At 39.7% G+C, this 26,696-nt stretch overlaps 1 protein-coding gene across 2 annotated transcripts in view; it reads left to right on the top strand.

Annotated features, from left to right (window-relative positions):
- The first annotated feature begins 13,429 nt into the window (after nucleotides 1-13,429).
- TENM1 (teneurin transmembrane protein 1) overlaps nucleotides 13,430-26,696 on the top strand; it is a 786,286-nt gene continuing 773,019 nt past the window's right edge. Inside the window, exon 1 of one of the 2 annotated variants that reach the window (XM_011279454.3) lies at nucleotides 13,430-14,031. The gene's annotated coding sequence lies outside the window, so the exon portion shown is untranslated. The remainder of the gene's footprint in view (nucleotides 14,032-26,696) is intronic. The other variant, XM_011279453.3, reaches the window with a different exon arrangement.

Here is a 26,696-nt window from a genome sequence, read left to right as displayed (position 1 = left end):
CAATGACTGGCTAATGGTACACAGTGAGTACTACCAAGTATAATGAAAGGAAGCATGACTTAAGCAGTTAAAACAATTGTGCATAATGATATAACTAGTAAACCCTTCCACATTTCTCTAGAAGATTCTGCCATGACCAGAGGGTTGTATGTCTCTTATAGAGTTTTACTTGTCCTTCTTTCTTCCTCCTTCCCTTCAGATTTGATGAACAAAAGGAAAGGGAGAAAGAGTGACAAACTGTTAGATGTTTAGTGTTTGGTTTACTTGACATTTGGTAAAGGGATGAGTCTCCTAGAGGTAGAAAGACAAATCTAAGTAGTTTGGAGCTCCTGGGCTGACAAGTGGATACCAGGATCAATCCCTGCTGAGAGCAAAATGAAAGTTGAACTGTGAGTGACTCCATTCAAAAGTTGTTTATTTGAAACATGTATTGATTCAATTAGGTATGGTTGAGTAGGACAAGGAGAGCAAGAAGCTTGTCTTATATGTCCTAGCTCTTAGGCCCTTCACTCAAGGTAAGGATCTGACCCTCTTCATATGTCTCATAGAGCCTCCTTACCTAATTTCTCTGTGGATTTCCCATGTGGACTCTCTGACAGAAGGTTATTCCTTAGTGTTACACATAATCAGATAATTTTCCTTTGGGAAATACATTCTTATATTTTAATTTTCATAGAACAAAAATCCAAATCCATGATTAATATTCCATAGCATTTCTGATAGAGAGATAGGGTCATTATTTTAAACATGTGAGTAGGAGAAAGATCTTCTCCAAAGTTCATACAGGTGAAAAATGTACAAAAATATTTTTTTACCTAACTAAATAAAAACAAGAAGAGTGAGAGAGGAAGGAGAATGCCTCACTGGAGAGATGTCAAAACATACTATAAAACAATGTAAATATAGCATGGTATTATTTCAGGGAAAGTCAGTCAAATCACTAGAGTAGAACTGAATATTTAAAAAAAGATGTATGTTAATTTTATTGATAATAAAATTGATTGATTGAAGGATCGTTGACATATGTTATATTAGTTTCAGGTGTGCAATATAGTGATTTGACAATTTTTTACATTATACAATGTTCACCATGTTGAATATAGTTACCATCTTTCACCATACGATGTTATTACAATATGATTATAGTGAACTTTAGATTACTTAGAAAAAGATGGAGCTGTTATAAAAGATTTTGGGACAAGTGTCAAATCAAATTGAGAAGAAAAAATAAGCTGTACCCTTAACAGAAATCATTAACAAAAATAAACTTTAGAGTTATGATTTTTAAAATGTATTGAAAAAATAGAATAAAAGAATGGATACTTTTTAAAATTTTTTTAGTGTTTATTCATTTTTCAGAGAGATAGAGCACAAGCAGGGGAGGGTCAGAGAGAGAGGGAGCCACAGAATCCAAAGCAGTCTCCAGGCTCTAAGCTGTCTCACAGAACGTGATGCAGGGCTTGAACCCACACACCGTTAGCTCATGACCTGAGCCTAAGTCAGACACTTAACAGACTGAGCCACCCAGGTGCCCCAAGAATGGATTCTTTTTAAACGGTAGATGGTAGTCTTTTTAAGCAAAATACAAAACACAGACTCCATAAAGGAAATAACCGACAGATTTGGCAACATCAAGTGATAGACTGAGAGAAGATAACGGCGATATATACAGCAAAAGAGTAATATCAGAATTCCAACAAATCCATGGGGAGAAAAAGGGAAATAATCTGTTATGAAAATCAGAAAGTGCCAAAAGAAATTTTAAAAACAAATTCTATATTAAAAAATGTCTATCTTACAAGTGATCAAGCAAATATATATTAATACATCTGTGAGATATTTTTCTCCGTCAGATTTAACAGGGGTGATGATGTGCAATGCTGTCGAGTATAAAGGAAATGGACACTTTCAGACACTCCTGCTACAGGCTTTTTGAAGGGACATTTGGCAGTATCAGTCTTGAATCCATTAAGTCTACTCTAGGAATGTCTTCTAAGGAATTTCTCATAGAAGTGCACAAAGATTTATAATGAAAAAAAGGAGAATGAATTCATGAATGTTTATTGCAGCATTATTTGTAAAAGGAAATAATTGGAAACTACCTGGGTGTCCAGCAGTAGAAAATAAATTTTCTGGGCGCCTGGGGGGCTCAGTCGGTTGAGCGTCCGATTTCTGCTCAGGTCATGATCTCACGGCTTGTGGGTTTGAGCCCCGATTCGGGCTCTGTGCTTACAGCACGGAGCCTGGAGCCTGCTTCGGATCTGTGTCTTCTTCTCTCTCTGCCCCTCCCCCACTCATGCTCTGTCTCTGTCTCACAAAAATAAACATTAAAAATTTTTAAAAAATGGTTAAATAAACTATAGTACACCCGCAAAATGGAATACTATGCAGTTGATTAAAAAATGAGAATGATCTATAGGTACTGATATATTACCTGCTATATTTTTAAGTAGAAAAAGCAAGTTTCAGAATCCTGCATACAATGGGATCCAATTTAGGTAAGGGAAATGTATATAACATACTTATTTATATACACACATGTGTAGAACCAGAACTAAAGAAATGCATACCAAATTGTTGACAGTGTGAAAGTAGGGGCAAGACTAAGGAGAGCTACAGCAGTCAAAAAGAATCAAATTTTGCCATTTGCGACTACGTGGATGGAACTAGAGGGTATTATGTAAGCGAAATTAGTCAGAGAAAGACAAATATCATGTGACTTCACTCATAGGTGGAATTTAAGATGCAAAATAGGTGAACATAAGAGAAGGGAAACAAAAATAATATAAAAACATAAAAGATTCTTAAATACAAAGAACAAACTGAGGGTTGCTAGAGGGGTGTTGGGTGGGGGAATGGGCTAAATGGGCAAGCTGCATTAAGGAGGACACTTGTTGGGATGAGCACTGGGTGTTATATGTAGGTGATGACTCACTGGATTCTACCCCTGAAATCCTTATTGGACTATATCCTAACTAACTTGGATGTAAGTTTAAAAAAATAAAATACAAATAAACTAAAAAAAAAGACTAAGGAGAGCTATAGCAGAGTGCTTAAAAGTATATACTCTGAGGTCAGAGAACTTAGTGAGTCTGCTACTTACTAGCTATGTGACCTTGGCAAATTTCTTAACCTCTCTGTGCCTCAGTTTCCTTATCTGCAAAATGGTGGTGTTATTGCTTAGCTCAAAGACTCGTGAGGGTTAAATGAGGCAATGTATGTGAAGCACTCAAAATAAAGCCTGGCACATAGTATAAGCTTACTGTGTAAGAGTTTGCTATTATTATATTCCTTAAATATTTTGCAGTGAGAAAGCATTCATGGATTTCCTATGTAGCAAAAAAGAAACAAGAAAGAGAAACTAAAATGAGAATGGAACAGAAATGTTTCTAAATGAAGAAGGGACGCCTGGGTGGCTTTGTCAGTTAAACATCCAACTCTTGATTTAGGCTCAGGTCATGAACTCACAGGTGTGAGATCGAGCCCTGCATCAGGCTCAATGCTGAGTGTGCAGCCTGCTTAAGATTCTCTTCCCTCTCCCTCGGCCCCTCTCCCCTGCTCGTGTATGCTCTCTCTCTCTCAAAAAAAAATTATTTTAAAAAATGAAGAAGAAAAAATGAAAAAAAAATATATCACTTACACTGTAATTTTAACTATACCACAACCCAATAGAACACTGAATTTGTAATGAGTCATATCTTAAATTGTGCCTATGGTACAAAAAAAAAAAAAAAAAAAAAAGCATGGCCACAATATTTTGCAGCTCCCTAAAAGGCAAACAGTTTATTTCTCCAGGCCTGATTTTCTTTGAACAATAGAACACAACAGAAGAAACATTGTGTGTGTTCTGGAACCTAGGCTTTTCCAGGCCTTGTAGCTTCTATCTTTGCCACCTTGGAACACTGCCCTGACACCAGCGTATAAGGCAGCTGGTGCAGCCTACTGGACAATGAGAGACCACATGGAGAAGAACTAACACCGAAGCACCCAGATAACACCCAGTGCCTATTGCCAGATGCATTGAGTCAGGCCACATCTTACCTTTCAGCCTAGCCAAACTTCTAGCTGAATGAAGCCACATGAATGTGCCAAGGAAAAACCAGCAGAGAAAATACGTAGTTAACTCACATAATCCTGACAAATGATAAACTGTCGTTTTAAGCCACTAAGTTTTAAAGCCTTTTAGGGCTTAAGTTTCATTGTCATACAACAATAGTTAACTCATACTGAGGATATGAGATCTCCTGGAGAAAGGCTACATGGAGAGAGAGACCTTGATGCCTCAGTGGTTTCAGCCACCCCAGCTGAGTCACTAGACATGTGAGTAAGGCCATGCGCGATGTACCCAGCCTTGTCAACTGAATGCAGCTACTTGAGTGATCCCTGAGAAGACCGGCAGAAAAAAATTCCCACCTAAATCACAGAATTGTGAGAAATGGTAAATGTTGTTTTAAGCTATGAACTTTTGGGGCAATTTGTTACTCAGCCATAGATAACTGACATCACATCCAAGAAGCCTAATTTACTAAATACATAGAAAGAATCTCTTTTAAACACAGTGTGACCTCTTAGACATTCCTATGGCATGGACCAAGTAAGGGTGGTGTTAAACCAAGGCACCAGATTTTTAAAAAAATTTCCAGTATGAGGTAGGAAACTTGAATTCTAATTAAACTTGATCAAATAGAACATATTACATACTTCTCTTAATTCTCCTCATTAGTTTAATCCTTTGTTTTAGCTATAAAGTTATTAGATTCAAAACTTGCCCCCAATTTTTTCTAAAGGACCTATTGTATATAACCAAGATACATAGTAGAATATGTCCCTGCCCTCAGAGAAATAAAAGTACAACAGGAGAAATAAGCATCTAAATAAATAACTCTAACGCAAAGGAGAATGGGATAAGGGACAAAGGAGGATGAGTGCTTTAGCAATTCAGAGGAGAGAGCATTTTGGAGAGCACTTCTTGGAAAAAGGTAGTAATTGAACAGGAGTCTGATAAATACAAGTAGACAGCTAGAGATGGAGAAAGAAAGGATCCTGGGCAGATGCAGGAGTGTTTTCAACTATAGAATCTTTAGGCTTTATTTACAATAGTATATGAATGAAAGGATAGACTGTCCCCACTATACCCGAGGGTCCATCTGATGGTCTACGGGATAAACCCTACACAGTCTCAAGACAGAGAGAGTTGCAGTAGGGCTGTGGCATCTAGAAATTTAACCAAGATGTCAGGTATCTTAGAAAACTGATGAAACTACTTTGTGGTGATAGGTGAGTCTTGCATATGCTCATCCTGTGACTGGAATTCCTTTGGTAGTAAAACAAGTGGTCCTAGAGGAATCTGCATTTTTAAAATGATTACTACCGAGAAAGTATGTTTATAGCATATCTTGAGATAAATACAATCATACTTTTAAAATGAAAGGCAAGAGTAGGAATAAGAATTATAAGGAAAATTAGTTATATTGTTGTATTTTTAATAATAGCTTTCTGTTCACAAATTAATATGTGTTTATTATGGAAAATAAAGCATAAAAATATAAAAAGGAAAATTAAAACCACTTGCAAGCCTGTGAATCACTACCAACTATTATGATTAGTTTTTCCCGGTCCTTTCGCCATGCATCCATTTGCAAATATTTTAGTTTTAGTCAATTTATAGAAACATGAGATTATATGCTTTTGTTTTATTTTTTTAATTTTTTAACATTTATTTATTTTTGAGACAGAGAGAGAGAGAGAGAGAGAGAGAGAGAACGCACAAGTAAAGGAGGGGCAGAGAGAGGGAGACACAGAATCTGAAGCAGGCTCCAGGCTCTGAGATGTCAACACAGGGCCTAATGTGGGGCTTAAACTCCTGAACCATGAGATCATGATCTGAGCCAAAGTCAGACACTTAACCGACTGAGCCACTCAGGCGTCTCGAGATTATATGCTTTTGTAATGTCACATTTTTCCTATTTAAAAATATATTAGGGATCAGTTCAGTTTTAAACAAGTTGAGTTTGGGATAATTGTGAAATATTAAGTGAGACCTATCCAGCCAGCTGTTAGAGATGGAGCCCAGGAGGAATGTGGGGACAGAGCTATGATCTGGGAGATACCTAACTAGAAGTAATTGTTGAAACCAGGAAATGGGATGAGATCATCCGCACTTTTTCCAAGTGTGGGTTACTGGGTTAAGAAAGCAATTGATTTGTTTGGAATAGAATAGATAATTTCAAAATGCATCACGCAGCAGTTGTAAGTGATCATTCTGGATTGCAATATAAAAATCAATTCCTTATTGTGAATCTAAGGATTGAGGCTTTAGAAAGAGTAAAAGACACTGAATAAGAGGGAAACCACACCCAGTTTTAAGAAAAGAAGATCAGGGGTGACTGAGTGACTCAGTAGGTTAACTTTCTGACTCTTGGTTTCAGCTCAGGTCATGATCTCACAGTTCATGGGATCAAGCCCTGCGGTGCTTACAGCACAGAACCTGCTTTGGATTCTCTCCTTCTCTCTGCCCCTCCCCCCCAAATAAATAAATAAACTGTAAATAAAAAAAGAGGGGCGCCTGGATGGCTCAGTTGGTTAGGCATCAGCTCGGGTCATGATCTCACTATTCGTGAGATTGAGCCCCACATCAGGCTCTGTGCTGACAGCTTGGAGCCTGCTTGGGATTCGCTCTCTCTCTCTCTCTGTCTCTCTTTCTCTTTCTGTGTGTGCCCCTCTTCCCACTCTCTCTTTCAAAATAACTAAAACATTTTAAAAAAACAAATAAATAAAAAAAATTTTAAAAAGAAAAGAAGATCAATGGTTAGCATTTGTCTCTGGACCCCTTTATTAAACTCTTCAAAATTTTTGAAGACCCCAAAATGCTGTTGTCTTGTGGGTTATCTCTATTGATATTTATGTGGCAGAAGTTAAAACAGACAGAAATTAAATATTTATGTGTTTATGCATGTAAAATAACAGTAATAAGCTCATTACCTGTTAACATAAATAAGATTTTTATGAAAAAGTACTACATCTTCTCAAGCACAAAATTATTGAGAAGAGTTCTACTGCTATTTTTAGTTCCTGGCTTAATAGAACACAGCTAAATCCTCCTATCTGCTTTTGCATTCAATTAATTAATGTATGTTTGTAAGAGAATGTGAGTGAAAGGCAAATAATATTTTAGCATTATGAAAATAATTTTCGCTACACAGATACCCTGAAATTCTCCAAGGAAACCCCAGGAGTCTCTGGATCATAAAGAAGTTAGGAAGAATAAGGATGGAAAAGGGCTTATAATTTAAGAGTCGGCAAGTGCAAGGACTTGATTGAGATCCATTGAACTGTAAGTCAAATCATATCACACCTTCCTGGACTTCCCATTGTGCTTAGGGCAAAATCCACAATCTTTATCAAGGCCCCTAAACCCTTGTATGATTTTGCTCTTCTCTTCCTGTCTTGCCTCATCGCCAGTCACTCCTCTGCCCCACCTCCCTTCTGCTTCTTATGCTCACTTCACTTCAGAGGCACAGGCTGTCCTTGCATTCCTTGACATTGCCAAGATATTTCTTACATCAAATACTGTACATTCTTTTCTCTGTGCCCTGGAATGCTAACTACTACACATTCTCCAAGCCTCCGATTAGTAGCCACTTCCTCAAGGAAGACTACCTAACCACTAACCTCAGTTGGAATTGAGTCTCCTCTGTTGTTCCCTTGCCAATATAGTGTTCTTTTCCTTCAGAGCATTCGTTGGTTTAGAACTATGTATTTCATTGTGGGACTGGTTATGTCAGTCTCCCGCCAGTGGACCTTAACCTACACAAAGGCAGGAACAAGAATGTTTTGTTTACCACTCTCTTCCCCAGTATGTAGACTGAATACGCACATACTAGGAATTTTATTTTTTAAAACATTTTTAAAAATGTTTACTTACTTTGAGAGAACTGCGCATACGTGCAAGGGGTGAGGGGCAGAGGGAGAGGGAGAGTGAGAGAGAATCCCAAACAGGCTCTGCGCTCACTGCGGAGCCCAATGCTCAATTTAGGAACCATGAGATCATGACCTGAGCTGAGATCAAGAGTTGGCCGCTTAACCCACTGAGCCACCCAGGCGCCCCACATACTAGGTATTCTATAAATCTTTGCTTAATCAAAGTATGAATGAGAATGAAGATACATATGGGAGCCTGTTTCCCTAGTCTGAGAAGAAATTATTCATGTTTATTGTGTTGCATGGAAAATGATAACATTCTAGTTCCCAATTTTCATATAAAATGCATTTAAAATCTGTTTATGATAGACTATCCTAATAATTGTTAGCATCTAATAGCAATTGTTAATGTATGTGGCTATAAAAGTCTTCTTATGGCTGTTATTAAGCATGCGTTTTAGAAGCACTAAATGCTTTGGTTATTTCAATACAAATTAATAGTTACCTGTAAGTCAATCATGATAATAATTCACTTAAAAGGTTATTATGATGAGGTCACAAAGTTACAGAGAAGTTCAAGTGCATTTAAATGCCAACAGAACAATCCTAATTGTTCTATACTCTTTTCAAATTCTCTTTCTGAAGTATAATTTCATCTTTCAAACAGAAATCATGGTACATTTTGAAATCAATATTTCCCCTTTTCAACAACTGTGATAGTTAAAAAGTGCCAAAAAGTAATATTCTTATAGTTAAAAAGTGCCAAAAAGTAATAGTCTTAAAAGTATTTCCAATAAAAAGACAAACACTAGCATAAAGCTAGCTTTCAAATCTGCAATGGAAGGCACGATGTTATCTTTATGAGGTTAGAAATTATTGTTTATTGCCATATTTTTATGTGTATGCATATCAAATATGTGTATGCATATCAAATATAAGTGAATTTCATATAAATTAAAGACCAAGGTGCCATTCTTTTCATTGCCTGTAATTTTAAACTTAGCAATTATTTGAATCCATTATAGCAATAATCCAAACGAATTGCCACTGCACCCTATTGAGAAGCCTTGGTTTCTGAAGGTCATGATTAATCTGTATTAGGGATACATTCTATTTTGAAAGTAAGGTGCAGCAGCATTGATGGAGCCTTTCCAATGAGGGATATTCTGTACGAATGTACACTTCCGTGAGCAGGGCTTGCTATGTGGAATACAAAGTGACTTGCTAAAGCCCAAACAAACAACAAAAAAAAGTATTTTGCTTCTTCTTGGAACTCTAGCCAGAAAAATGGATCTACAGGATTCATTTGGATACTAAATAGAAATAGGTAAAGAGAAGACTTTAACTGGCTTGTCACTTGTTCTCCTGAGCCTTACTTGGGTGTGTGAAAAAAATAATGTGCCTGACTCTGTTCTGAACAGATGGATGCAGAATCCTGGCCACCAACTGTTCACATCCAGGCTCAAGTGAACTTCCTCCAATGTGGCCGCTTTCCCCAGAGGGGCCCACAGCTGCCCAGAAATGGGCACTCCCTAACAGCAAGCTGGTGATTGCAATTTTACAGCTCTGTTTATGGAAACTGGGTAGAAAATCATTAAGCTACCTCTGTTGTTTCCAATGATTGTAGCCAAAAGTTAAGGTGCCAGCAGCATTCATAATCGCTGGTAGCTGCTCTCTGGATGACATCATTATAAGTTGCAATAGGAAATAATGGGGCACCACAAGTATGCATTGAAAGTGTGCCTTTGAAAACATCTTCCCACCAGACAAGCAACCAAACAAAACTCGTTCGTTTCAGATAGTTCCCATTGATTTTCTTTATGTAATTGTTATTGACTTTAGTCTTCTAATATTATTGTACTTACTCTCTTACTTATGAGGGTACTTAGAAACAAGATTGAAATAAGCGATATTCTCCATTATGCATTCTTTGCAGAGAATGAAACCTATGGATTAAACAAATGCGTTTTAAAAAAATCAAGGCCAGAACATCTAAATATTGTTCTCTAATACTAAATTGTTCTAGGTGCATGGTAATGGGCACTCAATATATGCTTGTATATTCATCAGTGAATGGTTCACAAATCTTTGAACATCTCCTTAGCTTAAGCCTCAGTTTCTTCACCTATTCCCGGTGCTGGCGGAGTTCCTGGAACATAGTAGATGCACCATTATCATTTGCTGAATTGAATTTATGCAATTACATTAGTTCTGGGATTAAGTGTATAAAGGTGCATATGTACATGTGTGTGGTCTCTGTTAATGAAAAGCATATTTCTTTAAAAATTCATAGCAAATTATTTAAATAATCTAGGCAACTGAATAACCGTCCCATACAGATTGTATGCTCCATTACAATTGGTTATATTTTCCTCTACATTGGCCCAAACTGGCAATTTAGTGTGCCGCCTTCTTGGTATCCACATTTGAAACGGAAATTCTTGCTCCCATGAGCAAAACGACTTTAAAATTCTGCAACTTCCTGTTACTTAAATGTGTCTAGGGAATCCCTAAAGTTGAATAAATGCTTTAGGAAATCTACCCACAGTATCAGGCTGTGGACTTCCAGAAGCCGTAAATCAGTTCTTCTGAAAGGAAGAAAAGTGACAGAGCCCTCTGTACTTTGGAATTAGAAATGGAAACCATGCTTTTGAAGGAACTAAAGGGAGACAGCTGCAGACCAAATGAATTAAGGACTCCAGGGAGCTGTGGAAGACTGGTAAGGAAAATGAGAGAGAAGAATGTCAGAGAAAATACAAAGAGTAGGCAGCAGAGGAGAGAATTTTCAAAAAAATGGTTAAAAGGACTGTCGAATTGCCAGGACAGAAACAAACTGAATTTCCTTTTATGAAATCCCTAGTTATCAACTGCCCCTTCCTTCCTGGGTCTTCCAAAAGAGTAACAAAGAGACAGCAAGAGTGAGAGCGAGAGATGATCCTGGTTTTAAAGCCTGTATTCCAGTTCCATGGCTGTTATGGTTTGCCCACCTCTCATTGTGCCAGAATTCCCTTTTCATTTATGAGTTATTTCCTTAATCGTTGGTTACAGAATTTCCTTAGACACAGAGCGTTTCGAGTCACTGGACAAGCGCCTGGCCAGATGTTCCTTTTTCTTCCTCCCGGAACTCTTAGTTGGGAATTGAGGAGGTATCCTGAAAGTCTTTTCCCTCCGCAGTTCAGGGTTCTGGTAGATCTTAATGAGGAATCTTTCCTTTATTTAGGATATTTATATATGCTTTATACATATACATGTTTTTGTTTTGTTTCAGAGAAGGGTAGTAGGTTTTGGGAAGGTTCGTTTACATATTCGTGGCAAGACACAGATTTTACAGCCATCCCTCCCCCCGTCGCTTTTTCAACAGCCCAAGAGAGAGATGGTTCTGGAAGCAGTTGCTATCCCCCTACAGAGTCGGGTTGTCATCTTTTGTTTCTTTGTTGGCAGAGCGGTGGGGTGTGGGTGGGGGTGGGGTGATGAACGGCAGGGATCCAAATGATTCCTGCCCAAAGCTGAAGGCGGTGTTGGAAAAGGGACGGAGGGGGTAAAAAACAGCTCTTGATTCCCAGATTCTTCCCCCGAGAGTGTTCAGCTCGGTGCATTTCCTCCCCTCGGTGGTGTGCTGGGCTTACAATTCCCCCTTTGCAAATACCTGTATCAAAACCTAGGAAGAAGGGAACACACGGTTCCGAGATCTCCCCCTGGCGTCACCCTATACTACCTCTCTTTCGAAAACCGAATCTGGTCCCCTTGCTCCGGCGCGCAGAGACAGTACAGCCCGGAAGCCATCCTCGCGCAGCTGCCACCACCCAGGGTGGAGAACAGCTGGAAGCTTTGGTGTGCGCCCACCGCGCCGCGAGCAACTCTTCTTGGTAATTAGCGCCAGCCCAGGCTCCAAATGTGCCTTATTGCAACCCCTAGCGGGCTCTCAACTCGGCAATAGCTTCTCGCTTTCCTGTCCCTGCTCTTGCGGAGGAAAATTACAAACGTGCGTGCACACAAACACATTCACACACGCCCTTCTTTCTTCACTCAAGAAAACCATCAGTAAACGTCCTTCTCCCAAAGAAGGTTCGACTCTTCTCGCTCTTTTTTTCTTTACCTAGCGGTTAGCGGTACCCGCTAACACACGCGGGGCTCTCTTCGCTGCTCTGCGCGCCCCCTACCTGCCTACGCGGGGGTGGCGCTGGGGGGAAGGGGGTCTGGAAGTACGCAAGACTCCTGTTTCTCCAGTTGGTGCAGCTCCCCTGGCTCGGCACTTGGTATCTCCCACGGTCTTGCTCTCGCTGGGAAGCCGGGAAGAAGGCGACTGTGGGCGTCGCCGCCGCCCTTCCCGGAACCGGAGTCAAACTCCAATGGGGCGCCAACGCCTCCCTCTTCAGTCTCACATCTGGCCCAGGCGTGCAGATGTTGGCGGCCAGAGAGTTCCTCCACGCGAGGCACCCCAAGTCCTGAGCATGCCCAGTAGGACTCCTAAGGCTTCCGAAGCGAGTTTCTGGACATGCAGATTCCGCTTTTCCGCTTTTTCTAGGAAGCTGGAAAGGGTGGGAAAGGAGGGATCCAGGGCTTGGGGCAGCGCGCTGGGTTCGCTGGGGTACGTGCCCCGGTGCCCGGCGGGGTGAGGGGCGGAGCTGTTTAGGGAGCCCAGGGACCAGGGCGGCTAGGCTGGGCAGGAGCTGGAACGATGCCCCCCCCCCCCTCCTCCAGGGGGACTTTGTCAGTGCTGAGCTGACACGCCACCAGGAGGCTGCGGGTGGCCGGCCTTGGCGCGCTGGGGTCACACTGTCAGCTGGTGGCAGTCAGTGGTGCTCTCACAGACGGACGCGAGAGAGCTTGCGGGTCACTTACACATGGCACTCACGGGCTTGGCTTTTCTGGAAGGGCGGGGGAGAGGGGAGAAGGAGAGACCCAAACAATTTCTCTCGCTCGATTTTTCTTTCTTCTTCTTATTTATTTATTTAGCCAAAGTTATACTGGCAAGAGACTTCACATTCTTTCTAAGTCAGTCCTGAGGCTTTACAGAGCACAGCAGTGCTCACGCTCCTTTGTGTGTGTTTGTGTGTGTGTGCGTGATGTGCCCGCGTGTTTGTGTATGTCATGACTATGAAACACTGTCCCAGGTTGGTCTTGGGGGTGACAAACACTCCTCTGAACCCCATACATCACCTAACCCTCGGGAAAAAATAATAAAAGCTAGTCGTGAGAGTCCCCTGGCCAGGAACTCAGGGTGGTACGAAATCTAAATTTTGTCGATCCATATTTCCTTCCTCTGCTCCCATCTCCAGCTTTCTCCTTCCCTGTCTCCATCCTCTAACACCCTGATCTTTCTCATCTTGACTTCCTTTCCTCTGCCCGTTACCTGCTCCCTCAGCCCTCCTCCTGCTCCTCCTCCCTCCCCCCATCTCAGCTGCGGCTAAAACCTGGAGTCTTGGGGAAAAGGGAAAAAAAAAAAAAAAAAAAACCCTCGGCTGTAGAGCTGTCAAACCGGGCATGCTCAGTAGACAGGGCAGGTTTTTTGGTCTCGAGTAGCGGAGAAACATTTTTTGCACCACCGCTACCAGCCTTAGAGCGCGGCGGCGGCGGCCACGGCAACATCAGCACAGCCATCAGCCGTGCAGACGCCCCGCACCCGGGAGCGCGGCGGGCTCCGGCTTAGCCCGGAGTTCACCTCCGAGTGCCCCGGGGGCTGAGCTCACCCCTTCTGCTTGCACACACACGCACACTCTCTCTTTCACTGACACACACGCGTATACACACACACTCGCGCGCGCGCAGACACACACACACACACACACACACACACACACACACACACACACGACCCCGGGCGCAAGCACCCTCCTGGCAAGGAACGTCCGCTGGCGCGGCAGTAGCCAGGTTCGGTTCCTGCCCCCGGCGGCGGCCGGCTGAGAGCACCGCCGCCGCCAGTCAGAGGAGAGCGATGCGGGGGCCCAAGCGGCAGCTCAAACAGTAATGTGGATTTACAGTCGTTTCCCGCAGGAGCCGGCTGAGACGCCTGAAGTCCCGGGCACCGGCGGCGCCCGGCGGGGCTGAGCACCTGGCGAGGGGGCGGGGGACCGCACCTGGGGACGCCGCCGAAACTTGCGCCTGGACTAGGTAGGTGCGTTTCTCGGGGTCCCCATCTCCTTTCTTCTGGCTCGCGGCCTCCACCCCCAACCTCCCACCCCAAGGACTCGGGCGAACTTCACCCTGAGGCTGCTGGCGACGGATGGCGGCTGCCGGCTGTGAACCGCGGGCTGCGTCCGCTCTGGGAGTCCTGCCCGAGGAAGCAGAACCTTTGCTCCTTCTTCTCTTGGTCTCTGCTGGGCCCGGGGCTCTGGACCACCCGGGGGAGGTGGGAGGTCGGCCTTGTTCGCAGTTCAAGCTTCCAGTGGGCCCTGGGGGCGCCGCCTTCGAGGGCTCCTTGGGCTTTACAGGCGACACTTTTGCCAACCAACTCCTCTGGTTGTGAAAGGCGGGGGCGGGGGGCCGCCTCGGCTTTCGCGCAGAGCCGGGGCGCTCTAACAAGTGGACCTGGACGCTGGAGAGGGGAGGTTCGGTCCGAGGAGAGACAGGGGTCGCCTCTCCCCGGCATCCCTCCCACCTGGAGCGTCCGCCTGGGGCTCAGTCACTTAGGTCCCGCTACTGCCTTCCCTTCGAGAGAAGATGCCTAGGGGCTAGGACGCACTTTAGTACCTGTTTGCTTCTGAATTTCCTTTTGAACCCCACGCGGGGAGCCCAGATTCGGAGGTGGGGGGGGGGACTCTAGAACCTCCTTCTTACCTACGCCGTCTGGGGCCCCACCCGATTCGTCCTCCCTACACCCCAATCTTTGTCAAAAGAGACAGTCATTACGCAGTAGTCGGTGCTCTGGGAGCCGTCGGTGCTGGCTTTAACCACGCGCTCAGCTGCGCGGGTTTGTGTGTTTTTTTGCATTTCATCCTGAGACGTGGTCCCAGGAATCTAGCAGTGTCCAGTACAACTGCGGGGCGCCAAGTACCCTCTGGGCATGGCTGAGGAAACGTAACCTCACTTTCTCCCACTGCACAACGGGCGGATTAAGAATTCAGTTTTAGGGTGCTTTTCCTAGAGGTGGAGAAGGGAGACTTAGCGCGACTTGGTGAGTGGATGTGTTTACAGTCAGGAGTGCATTTAAACATTTCAGCAAACCCAGTGCATCCAGTTGTTTACAATTGCGGAGACAAACGATCTCACTCCACTAGTAGATGTCTCGACATCTATTTCGCCACCAGGAGAGTAGGGGCGGGGGCGAGGGCTGGTTTGCAGCTCGTGCATGCCGTCGGCAGCTTCGGGTTTAGCAGATCTGCATCACTGCTACTGGCGATATGCTAATATGCGTAGGAAAACTCCACATTTTCCATACGAAGCAGTTAGTTGGTCAGGAGCCGCCTGAACTTTCCCGTTTATTTATTTATTTATTTTCCTGGAATGTTAATCCCGAGGTGTATTTGAAGTGGCCGGAAGAAATGCAAAAAGAAGTTTCTGGTGCTAGTGAAGGGAAATTAGTAGCCATTCGGTTTCAGAAACCAAAAGGAAACGAAATACCCCAGTGGACTCTAATAGGTACTGTTTGATTAACATTTAATTGATCGCGTTTATGGTAAGTAAGGGTCACAGACAGATTCCTTGAATTTTAGATGGTTGCTCAATGATTATAACTAACAAACCAGGTACACTATACTGTGAGAGTCAGTCGCAACTCTTAACCTGTTTGGAAAGACATAGCAAATGTCTGCTTTATTATTATCTTTTGGCTGAATATCCTGGCTGAATATCCTGATTCATCTTCCTAGTCCGAAGACATTGGATTTGGAGCATAGGGTACTTAAGTGCTGCCAAGAAAGAGTACAGTCTAAGAAGAAAAGGATTTTTTCTATTAAAAGGAGATCCATAGCTTTACCTTATGCTCCATGATTACCCAGCATTTGTTCGTTTGCTCACCCCCCTCATTGCTCTTTCTATCTGCAGTGTGGAGGAAAATGAATTTTTATAAGACACAGTATGACCCTTACGGTAAATAAATGGAAAAGCAGAATCCTAGTTTTGCCATTTTGGTCGAAGTTTATAATACTTTTTTGGGTGATATGTTAACTAATTTACTATTGTGAAGTTTTTTTTTTTTTTAAGGTAGTTAAAAGCTTTCAAGTATGCCCAGGTAATGTTGGAACTTTTTAATGATAATAAAACTCACAAGGTACATGTGAAGAGGGGTTCAGGTAATTTCTAAAATGAATCCATGCTTTAAATGTTATTTGAAAGTTTTCAGATTGTCCCTTAGAATGTTTTTGATAAACAGGTGTTTCTGGAAAACAACTCTACAAAAGAAATGTTGACATTCTCATAATAAAATTAATGGAGTCTAGTCCCTAGAACAATGTCAGACACAGTAGAAAATGGTATTTTTTAATACATGAATTAGTATTTACCATTAGTTCTAGGTCCAGATTATGAAGAAAATATACAGTGAGGCTGAAGGAAAGAAGGCTTTGCAGAATCATTGTGCTGTAAGGGTGATTAAGAGAGACTCCAGATACTCAAATATTTAGGAGTGTTAAAAAATAAAATCAGATTATATGTAATCACCGTCTCATTCAAAGGCCTAATAGGAAGTCCAAGTCCGAACACCCTAGAAGTCTCATTGTTTTAATTCAATTATCATATGTGTGAATAACACTGACATAATCATAGTTCCCCTTATAGTCATTGTACCTTTTTGCCTTTAATACAAAGATTCTTGCTGAAGCAGAACAACTCAGCATTTAAGTTTATTTTGTGCAGTATTTCTTTAAATCGTCAAACTGCAAAATATTTTTTTGATATGTTGCCTCTGAACTTTATTTTCCATGACAACCTTAAAAAACATGGAAATGGTAAGAAGGTTCAGTGTTAGTTAACATAACACATTTTTTTCCATTCTATGTTAGAGATAGCAGTTAGAATCCTTGTAATTTTTGCTTGAAGCTTGCTTTTCCCAGAAGTCCATCACTTTCAGTTTTTAGTTTATCAAGTGCTTAGTATAGATTATGGTTAATAAATCCCCTAAGGTTTCTCAAACTATTTATTTATTTATTTACTCACTTACTTACTGATCTGAGGTCAAAAGAAGACCAGTACTTTGCATACACATGATTTTTTTTAATGAAAACAAATTTTTTAATAGTACTCACATATTTGTTCTCTCTTTCTCTCTCTCTCTCTCACACACACACAGACACAGACACACAGACACACGCACACTATCTAAAGAATGCCATGCATCATATATAAAACATGTATAATAATTTTATGAAACTTCTATATATATATTTAAATTCCTGTCAATTTACCTTCAAATGTAGGAATCCATGCATACTTAAAAAAAAAAAGAAGCTTTCCATCATTTGCCATTTGGCATGAAGGTTTGAACTGGATTACTAGCACAACTACAGGCAGATTAAATCATGAAGAATATTGTAGGAGAGAGTATTTAGCAGTTATGATCAACAGCATATATCCATAGCTGGGAGTGTAGCTGCTTCTGATTATAAAAAATTAAGAAGAATCAAATTTCAAAACTGTTTCCATATACAATAAGTATTTTAAATCATCTGCAGGTTCTGAGTATTAGATTAAATCGCTATTTTGAATGTAGACTACTATTATTTTTCCTTCCCCTAAAAGGTAAAACATTCTGAATCCTGGCTTAATAATGTTATTTCTTTCTGTTATTCAGGCTTAACCTATTATTTCTATTTCTTTCTGTTTTCCATTAATTTTTTTGAAACCGAGGAAAGTGAATATTAAATAGAACCAGCTAGAACCGTGCTTAGTTTGAGCAGGTGAATGCTAGAAAAGATTTCACACAGCTTTTGATTATTCCTAATAACCTCGATGGTCCAACCATAGGTGTCTTCAGTATGTGGTACTCTGTTATGACAATTATATAATGTAGTTTGCTAGGTGCAAATTATTGTATAACAATATTTATATCAGTTGCACTGTTAACATTTTTGTACACAATCAAGCAAACTAGTTTTAATTGGGGATGGTAAATATTTTTACAGTTGATGTTGGATTCCTAATATTTAAAAAATAATAATTTAGAGTCTGATAAATAAAGCCTGTTAAATTCTTATGTAACTTTAGGACTCATTTCTAGACCTGGAAGTATAATCTTGGATAATTTACAATTTTTTAAAAAATATGACTTTTACTTCCTGTCCAAGCCTCCACGTTAGGTAAACAATAGCATATGGTGAAACATGCATATATGCCAACTAACCACTACCTCTTGGATGATGTTTTCAGTGTGATGTAATGATTCTGAAATATTGGGTTCTCCATTCCCACTCTACTCTATGAGTGGAGAAGCTAATTGAAAAATGAACATAGGAAAATGTGTTAAATGGTCTCTTTTCATATTAGTGGATCACCCCCTGTGAAGCTCTTACTCTTAGCCCTCATATCTGTGTTTATGGTAGGTATGGGCCAAGATTAGTATTTTTTTCTGGGTGCTTATGAAAGGTCTCTATGGCTCTATCTCAAATATGTAAGTGAAAAGTTCATCAACCATCCAGCTGTTTGGGGTAATACAGACAAACATCAGGTTTGTTGAGAGAATTTCTTACTTAGTTTCTAGAAGTTTGGAATCATTTAACAGCCTGATGAATCTTAATATTTTTGTCAAAAAGAGAAAGAAAAAATAAAACACTTTAACATAATGTAAACTACATTAAACACTCTTGGATTACTATAAAATACATAATAAATTGTATGCCATCCTGAATCTACAGCCTTCAATGAAATGCATAAGGAGATGTTTGCATCCCTTAGCAATTACAAAAACAGAAACACACTGGCTTTTTCAACAAGCCAGGATATTAAAAACTTTAACTTCGATTCTGCCTACCCCCACCACCCCCACTACTGATTCATCGGTTTAAAGAAATCAACTTAAAGAGTTTGATATGTTGGCTTCTTACAATTTTCTGCACCTCATTTTCCACCGATTCTTCTACTGCCATGGAAACTAGACGGACAGACAGCTGGGAGTCACTAATTCAGGATGGGAACCTGCTTGTTAATTTAATTTCATGCCAGCCTGTTGGTCTCTGAAAGTAACCATAAAAGGCTGAGGAATTGAATTTGTGAGCAATAAATGATTAAGCAGAACAAAAAATCAGTGCCATCTCTGTCATTTTCCCGAAGATCTACTGCCTTACCCTCTCTGTCCCCTACTCACGCAGTTCTTTAAAAATAATCACAGAAATAGAGGTTTGATTCGTGCATTCCTGTTGGTATTTATGTGTGCTACAGAGCGTTTTTGTTCTATGAGGACATTTGCAGCCGTAAAATAGTTTCATAATAGCTATTATATTGAAAAAATATGTTCATTCAAATTATGATTTTGTAGACTTTGAAGAAGCCTAGTTAGTGATCATAGTAAAGTTAAATATAAATGATGCTTGACTTTTCCAGTAGGATTGGTTATTTTTCCTTTCCAAATATAAAAACAATTTTATTAAAATATCTATGACCCACTTGTTTTTTTATTACAGCGACAAAATGGATTTGAAAACATTTATTTGAAATCTGTAAAACACTCATTTTACCCGTCACCATAAAGCATGCTGATTGTTTTAATTTTAATTGACTAAGTTGTCAGTTGATAAGTAGTCAACAATGAGGAAATTGCCTTTTAATGTTTCTCATATTCTGTTGTAACATTTTTGTGGCTGATTATGACTTACAAAATTGAATTTTGGAATCACAAACTCTAATATAAGCTGAATTGCAATCCATGTTAAGCCTTTTGCAATATTATCGGCTGTGGGTCCTGATAAACTAATATTTTTTCTTGTGAGTTTATGGCTGTAAACAAATTTCTATATTATGGCTAAGAAAGAGTGATTCCCAAAAAGGATTTTGATGACGAAAAAAGAATGAAGATACATATTTCTATGTCAACAGGTATTTTTGTTTTAAAGTGACTAGAATTTCAAAACATAAATATCTCAGACAGAATTATTAACGACAGAATGAAGTAGTGATTTAAGAGTTTAGGAAAAACAATATTTACATTTTTACATTTTAGGGAATATTGATGATATTGGTATCCAGTTGTTGGGTACTGAATTTGTTAATTGGTTTACTTCTGTTACTTGAGCCATACTGGTGTGATATGAAAATATCTGAGTAAAACATGAAAAATTCAGTCAATCATCATTGTTGAACATGGAGATTCCCTACTATCTGTCTGTGCCCTATCTTCTGTGTCACGTCGATTTCCTCTAGCCTTTCAGCAGATGCATGACATCTGGATGTACGATGCAAAATAACAGACAATCATCTGGATGGTTCCAATTATCTGATCAATGAATTTTGGCTGTTCATCCAAATGATGTTCTTGTGTTATAACCTCAGTTTCCCTTTCAAAATTACTGTATATTTACTTTTCAGTTGTTCTCCTATTTAGTAGAAAGGTACTGTGAATATTCAGGATGCTGATGCAGCTGTATATATGAAAGTTTCAGTAGAATCCCTTTATGGTTATATCAAAGGAAATCCATTTTCATTTTAATGTTAAGAATCACAGTTTAATGTTTTTAGCTGCCTGTATGAATGAGGATTTTTAAAGCAGCCAAAATAAAAGTACATTACATACTTCAGGGAAAATCTGTTCACTGGCTAAGGTCAAGGAGAAAATTTCCCAGTTGGATGATTTTGCGTAATTGGTGGATTGTAAGTGTTTATATTACTTCTCGTGCCTCTATATGGTTTAGACACCTGTCAAAGAGAAGGTGCCAGATTAGATGGTCAATTGGTTTATTAGATATTATAATACCTGTGTCACAGCTGTATATGGACATTTTAAGAAAACTCTTCAATTGTTCAGAGAAATTAGAAAAAGATACTGCAGATGGCCTATCTCAATAATCCAGGTTTTTTCAGGTACATTTAAAATTAAATGTCCTAAGAGATGATTAATTCAGGAAAGTTATTGATAATGAACTCATCTTATGCTACACATCCTTTGCACCTATGATGATGCCTTATTAAAGGTGTCTCAATCTTGGTAATTACCACCTGTGTTTAAATATAGAGGTGTATAAATACACTACAACCACAGGGTGACTGGAAGCCTTCTAAATCTGAAATGTTCCTAGCTAACTCGATTCCTATCAACAAAGTGTTTCTGATCAACATTTTGAATTTATACTCTGTGCATTACCCCCCTTTAGCATTAGTGATTTTCTTTTTTTAAAGCTGCTCTGCTTAATTGCAAGCATTTGAGTGATATTGTCGTGTGATCTCCTGCTCTATTAACTAGCCCCAAAATATGTTTGTGCTTATGTGTGTGGGGAAGGAGTTTTTTTCTAAAGGAATATTTATTAAAAAGTATACATACATTTTTGACATGCATTTTACAAACATCATTTACAGAAACATAAATCACTTATTTGCTTACTCTATGCTTGAAATGAATATATTTTTGTGATTGTGAATCATTATATGTTTAGAGCTTTAAGCAATGTAGGGAAGCATTGACATCATTGCTATGCAAGTCAAATGAGAAACTGCTTTTGGAAAGATAGTATTAATTTCACTAATGAGATTTAATGACCTTTAAGGGAAAACGCTGTGCAGTTGATTGGCCAATTGATACCTATTGTTTAGATTTGAGAAGACTCTTGTACCTTGAAAAAACAATAAAATCACTCTCATTTCTTCCCCCTTCCCTTTCTTTCTCTTTTCTTTCTTTCTTTCCTTCCAAGAATTGAGGTAGTGTATAAGTTTATGAGAAAGGAAATTCTGGGACATTCACTAAAGTGTTGGTAGTGCTTAACCTCTTTATTCTTTTTCTAAATCCGACCATTCCTTTATGCATATCCTAGCGAATTATAAGTGTAATGTGAAATATTATTCTTTATATTGGTTTTGGCTCATACATTCTTTCAATGATCTTGGGTAGAAGCTAAAATAATACACTGATTTCCTGGGATGTTATCTTTTATTACAGATTTACTCTGTGCACATATCCATACATTGTTGGTGCATTTGTGATTTGTCGTTCATGTTTAGTGTAATAAAATGTCAACCCTTAGGTGTGACACCATTTATTTTTGGTTTCAAACCCATGAAGTGTTAACACAAGGGTGCTACATTTTTTCCCATTGTTTTGTTCTTTTCTCGCATTTGAGATATTGCCTTGATGAAACATTGGACAACTTGTGAAAGTGAGGCAATTTTAATGTAAACAATTAGAATTCAGTGCAATGGAAATATTTTAAGGGTAATTCAACACAGAATCGAGAAAATTTCAACAATATATTTCTGTAAAACATGGGATAAAACATGTTTAAGGAAATGTTTAAAACAGCAATAGATGTAGTGAGAGAACTCTGGTCCCAGATATTTAGCAAAATACTTGAGACTTCTTTGTTGTTGAAAAGGCAGAAAAAGAATCAACTTTACACAGAGTTCTGGGACAATGTGTGTTGAAGTCCCAAGTCTTTTCCATGAAGACTTCAGTATTACACAGGTTTGATTGTACATCATATTTTTTTTTAGAGACAAAGAGAGCAAAAGAGAGCTAGTGAGCTAGAGAACAGGGGAGGGACAAAGGGAGGGAGAGAGAGAGACTCAAGTAGGTTCCACCCCCAGCAAGGAGCGTTACATGGGGCTAGATATCATGACCCTGATATCATGACCTGAGCCGAAATCAAGAGTCAGACGCTTAAGCGACTGAGCCACCCAGGCGCCCCTGATTATACATCATAAAATAATCTTCATGAAGAAAAAACACCATATGTTCATTTTCTCATTCATTCATTTGCCAAAACTTTTTAAAAGTGCCTGTGTTTACCCAGTGATACAAAGACACTTTAAAAACTTACCATCTAAGGGTGCCTGGGGGGCTCAGTCCGTTAAGCGCCGACTTCCACTCAGGTCATGATCTCACAGTTTGTGGGCTTGAGCCCCACGTCAGGCTCTGTGCTGACAGCTCAGAGCCTAGAGCCTGCTTCAAATTCTGTGTCTCCCTCTCTCTGCCCCTCCCTGCTCATGCTTTGTCTCTTTCTCAAAAATAAACATTAAAAAAAATTTAAAAAAACCTTACTAATGGAGGAGACAGACATATAAACATATTGTTATATAACAAGTCCTCTAGAAGAGGAATAATTAGAATACTCTGGAAGCTCAAAGGTATATACAGTTTTACAAAAGATGTATCATGAATTGGCTTTTAAAGAACAGCTAGGAATGTTTTAGAGAACAGGGGAACCACATTCTACATGGAAAGGATTGCAAGAGTGCACGAAGCTAAATTAGAGGCTAAATTAGCAATGGAGAATACCAACCCAGGATAATAGAGTTTCATTTTATTTCCTATCCAGGTGGGGGAAGATATTTTATATATTTCCTTGTGCCTGACACACAGAAGATGCTTAGTATATATTTGTTGAGTGAATGAATGTATTAAGATTTCCCTGTCTGGAGAGTTAAACTGGAGAATGGTGGTTTTTCTGCTATTTATCCAAAATGATGCAATGTAGTATGTTGTAGCAGAGTCTACTGAACTAATGAGAGACCTTAGGGGCAGGCATATGGGTGGCTCAGTCGGTAGGGCATCTGACTCTTTATTTCGGCTTGCGTCATGACCTCACAGATTGTGAAATTGAGCCCTGAGTTAGGCTCTGTGCTGACAATGCAGAGCCTGCTTGGGATTCTGTCTCTTCTTCTCTCTCTGCCCCTCCCCCTGCTCATGCATGTTTTCTCTCTCTCTCTCTCTGTCTCTCTCTCTCACTCTCTCTGTCGCAGTAAATGAACTTTAGATGAGGGGCTTTAAAATGGTGGGGACAAGTCACCAACTTTTGGTTTTAGGAAGATGACATCTGTATGAAGAATGGATTGAAATCGATTAAGAGTAGTAGTAGTGAGACATTGAGAGACTGTGTTGCAACTGAGCAATTATGAGGATATGCACCAAAAACAGTGGCAGATGGAGGTGGGGCAAGGAATTCGAGAACCACTCATAAGGTAACCTTAGGAGGACTTGGAAAATGAAAACATGTAGAGGGTGATGGAGAGGGAGGAGTGACTCTGAGACTTTGGCTTGGGAAATTAGGTAATGCTATTAAGCAGTATAGGGAAGATAGAAGAAAAAGTCTGTTTTGGTGGAGATAATGAGGTCAAGTTTGGATTTATTTAATGTAAGACGCCATCCAGACATCCAGATGGGGATGGTTTGTAACAGATGGAAATCCAGATCTGAAGATGAGGTCTGGAGGTAGATATTTGTGTGTCATTGGTCAATGTAGTAGTTGAAATCATAGGAATAGGTGGGGGAGTTCACCTAAGGAGTGTATATGGGGTAAGAAGAGACGCAAGGATGAAATCCTGAGAAACTCTGGAGAAACTCTGGACTTTAAGAGGTTGGCGAAGTAAGAGAAGCCTTCAATGGAAAGCAAGTCAGATTAAGGTCAGAGAGGTAAGAGGCAAACCAGAAAATAATGAAATAGAAGCTAAGGAAGGAAAGGATTTTATGAATGCTATCTGAACAAAGGCATGAACAGATTATTCATACAATGGTCAATAAATGTGAAAAAAAAGCTCCATCTTCAATGATCAGAATAAATGCAAGTTAGAAACAATAAAAACAAGGACTTTTTTGGTCGGTTTTGTAAGATACTGCTCAGTGCACTTGTTCAAGCTCCACACCTTAGAGTCCTTCTTGATTCATCTTTTTTTACACCTAACATCCAGCCAATTAACAAATGTTGACTATACCTTCAGACTGTATCTTGTCTAAAACATTTTATCTTCATCATTAACACCTTAGACCAAACCACCATCATCTCTCACCTAGAATACTGAAATAACTCCTAAGTGTGCCCCTACACACATTTTTGCCCCTCTATAGTTTTCTACACAGCAACCAGGGTGATCCTTTTAAAACATAAATAAGATCTTGTGATTTTCCTTCTCTTTGCCCTCCAATGGCTGCCTTCTTCTTACACTTAAAACAAAAATTTGAAAAATAATTTTAAATCTTTGCTATGGCCTTCAAGGCCCTGTGTGATTTGGTCTGTTTTTGGGTCTTGCATCTTACTGTTTTCCCCACCAAACCTTGGTCATAACATTCTAGCCACACTGTCCTCCATTTTGTTTCTTAGACATGCCATGCATTTTTTGTCTCTCAGGGTCTTTGCGCTTGCCATTTCCTCTGCCTGAAATGAATTTGCTCCAAGATTTCTATAAGCTTACTTTCCCACTTTATTCAGATCTTTGATCAAATATTCCTTAATCATAGAGGCCTTCCTTGGCCATCCTGTGTAATGAGTCCAGTCATGATTCTTCATTTCCTGTGCCTTTTTCCATTTCTATTTTTCCTCATATTACTCACCACTACCTGGTACCACACTGTATTTTTATGTATTTATAATTTGTCAAATGTACTAGCATATTAGCTCTATGAGGGCATGGACTTTGTGTCTGTGTTGTTCACTAATGCATCCATATCACCTCGCACAGTACCTGGTACATAGTAGGTGTTTAATAAGTATTGGGTGAATACATGAATGAATATAAGGACATGATGAAATGTTCATTGGTATAGATTTGGCAGTTTGCAGCAAAAGCCTTAAAAATGCTCATACCCATTTGACCCAGTAATTCTACTTCTTGGAATTTGTCCTATAGAAGTAATGCAAAGTGCAGGAAAAGCTGTATTGGCAAGGATTTTCACCAGAAATTTTAATAATGGAAAAAATGAAGGAACCTAAATATTCAACAAGGGAATTGCTAAGTGATTTATGGTACATCCAGACAATGTAATATTTTATGGCCATTAAAGATGATGTTTACAAATATTTTATGATAAAAAGAAAACATTTATGTTATGCTATCAAGTAATAAAGCAGGATACAAAATTATATTTACCCAGTATATAAGAAAGAAAAAAAAAAGACTGGAAAACGATGCACAAAAGTGCTAAAAGTGATTATTTCTGTTTGGAGGAGGTAGGTATTAAGTGATTTTTTTTCTTTTATACCTTCTGCATTTTCCAGATTTTCTACAATAAATCTGTGTAACTTTCACTGCAGAAGAATACACTTAGAAAACAAAGAAACAAGAAACACAAAAATAAATACTGCCACCTTAGAAGTGAAGTTTCAGTAATAAATAAGAGAGGGTAAACCTGTTATCCTTGAAAGATGGTGCTAGAGGGAGAGGAATATACAGATGTGACTGGGGTAGTATTGTCTCTCTCCTTTGTTTTGAAGAGATCTACAGACAGGGAAAATGATTGAGATCCACTGATCCAATCTAGTCTTTAGTCATTGGAGAGCCAAGGAGGGCTGAGTTTATCCTGTCGGGATTTGAACAGGATGTTCAAGGGAGATTAGGCAAGTTAAGACTTCTTCACATTGCTGTGGAAAGCACTAGCAATTTGCTTCATGTAAAACAGGCGTGATTACTCACTGTATTTCTTCATGTCATGTAGTAAAAACAATTAAGTGAAGTTAGACTATAGATTACTTGGCTATTCAGCCACAGTCACCTCTAATGGAAAAGAAGAAAAATAGCATTGACAAGTTTTGGCAGGTCTCATCATTAGAAAGGCCCATATTGCCAGAAAAAAAAAGAAGCTGCAGCCAATAACGTAAACCTCGAAGTTCTCTAGGCCCTGAGGAAGAAAGTGACAATACAGAGTGTTGTGGCATTAATTGTCTGAGAGCACTGATCATTGTAATGGGGAAACTGTCTCTGTTATTAACACA

Source organism: Felis catus, chromosome X (assembly GCF_018350175.1).
Source record: "Felis catus isolate Fca126 chromosome X, F.catus_Fca126_mat1.0, whole genome shotgun sequence".
NCBI classification, from domain to species: domain Eukaryota; kingdom Metazoa; phylum Chordata; class Mammalia; order Carnivora; family Felidae; genus Felis; species Felis catus.
The sequence above is the reverse complement of the archived record's forward strand: the minus strand, read 5'-3'. Positions and strand labels throughout refer to the sequence as shown.